This window comes from Apteryx mantelli, chromosome 12, assembly GCF_036417845.1.
Source record: "Apteryx mantelli isolate bAptMan1 chromosome 12, bAptMan1.hap1, whole genome shotgun sequence".
Taxonomy (NCBI): Eukaryota; Metazoa; Chordata; class Aves; order Apterygiformes; family Apterygidae; genus Apteryx; species Apteryx mantelli.
In genome coordinates, this window is record NC_089989.1 from 9,703,728 (window position 1) to 9,705,816 (window position 2,089).

A 2,089-nucleotide genomic window follows, 5' to 3' on the forward strand; every position below is an offset into this window, starting at 1 on the left:
TACGGGTTTGGTACAAAAAACAGAGCAAAACAACCCTCCCCGAACCCCCCAAACGCTGGGGTGGATTGCGAGCTAGTCGAAAGTCCTGTACCAGCTTCTGTATCAATCTGTAAAACACAAGATCATAGAATTCAGAGATGCTTCAACCGTACTTTAGGCAACTCAAATACTTCTGCTGCAGAGACCTTATTGCCAAAAAGTCTTATAATGACGGTGTCTTATCTAAGCGCTTGGCTCTGCCCTGGGGCATTTTTCTTATTGACTCAGTAGAAAAAGGAGCAGAACTAATATGGTAATACAAAAAAACCCTCCAAGGCACAGTTACCCATTGTTTTCCTATAGATCTCTTATGACTCAACAGAAACTAAATAATTTAAAAATGCAGCATACATAGTATATGTTTACTTTATGTTAGGCTCCATCACACATAGCAGAGACGAAGGAATCATAATGAAAGCTAGTAATGAGGCTGTTCATGCACTCATAAATGAAGAAATCTATGCTTAATCCACATTCTTTGATAACAGGAATTTTTGGAGCACTTCTGCCAAGAAAAATGAGGGGATTTAACTCATCTTTTCAGAGACATAGCATCTCCATGGGCAAGTATGTATTTCTGTTTCTTGAAAAGATTCATCAGTAATGAGGTTTTTCTTTAGTAGTTTAAGAACTTGGACAATGAAATGGTTCCATTTAATTGCTCTACTTTTAAAAAGCCAAAGGGAAATTCTCATGATATTGTAAAGTTCCCTTATTTACAACAACAACAAAGTCACCATCATTATAGCCACCAAGAAATAGCACTTGTTACCAGTAAGAGTGAATTTAAGGAGTTATGAACAGTGTACATTTATCTAAAACACATTCATCCAAAATACTCCCACATGGATTAAACAATAAACCATCTTAAGCAACAAGACTTAATTCTGAGTAATTATGTTATCTTTCATACATAGTTATAATTAGTTGTTAGCATAACACAAATGATTCACTAGTCTTATACTGCTTGTAATGTAAGGTTGTAAGGTTGCAAATGTAAGGTTTTAACAGGCTGCAATAATCATTCCTTAGTTTCTGTTTCCTACTGTAGACTCCATTCTTACACCTTTTCAACAGCAATTATTGGTACTAAATCAAAATTCTATACTAATTCAGCTCTAAATAAAGGAGAAGGAAGGCAGCAAATATGCATTATGAAAAAATAATCTGGAATATTTCTGGTCAACTCTGAAGTGTGTGCAGCTCCTATAGACTTCCAGAGCCCCACTTCAACTGGAAAAAACAGTGAGTTAGTGTCTATTTTATGCCCGTTCATAATCATTTTCTGCTTAGTCCCTCCCATTATCACCTTTCCAATTTGCCAGTCACCAGCCTTCAAATAGGAGTTTGCAACAAATGAAGCACATTTCACTATAGAGCTACATGAATGCTACATACTAGTAAGGTATGGCAGTGTTAGCAACATTGGCCATGAGTTCACTCAAAGATCAACAATAATTTTATTTACAGACTTAAATAAAGGAAGATTGAGTTCATCAGCCATTCGCTTATAATTGTAAGTTATGTCAAAAGAAATATAAAGAAAACATTTAAAGACTCTGCTATAAAAATGGCTTTTCTCAGTTCAGCTCACTATAGGATGATACTGCTTTCTTATCCTCTACAAACTCAAGGCCATATCCAACAGTAAACAAGACTTCAGTTGGGTGCTGAAGAGGAACCGGCTTTAGATTTGCTGCCATGAGGACAGAAACAAGGATGACACTCATAACCTCTCTCTCTGTTCCACTTAAAGGCTGGACTCAAAGTGGGAAATTACACCTACTCACTTTACCCTCATCACAAGTCCTCCTTCTTAAACGTGTGGGCTAATCTTGCTGTATTTCAATGCAAGCCTGTCCAATTTTGTGCAGCAATAAATGCCACTCCCAGATATAATCTAGGTTCTGCTTAATATCTACTACTTGGGAAATATGTACCTCTTAAAGACAAATCAGCAAAACTCCTAAAAGCATTGTTGAGACTCCCAAAATCCTATGTGATTAAGAACATAGGGTTCTCAAGATGTCTGATCTTGATTTTTCCCCAT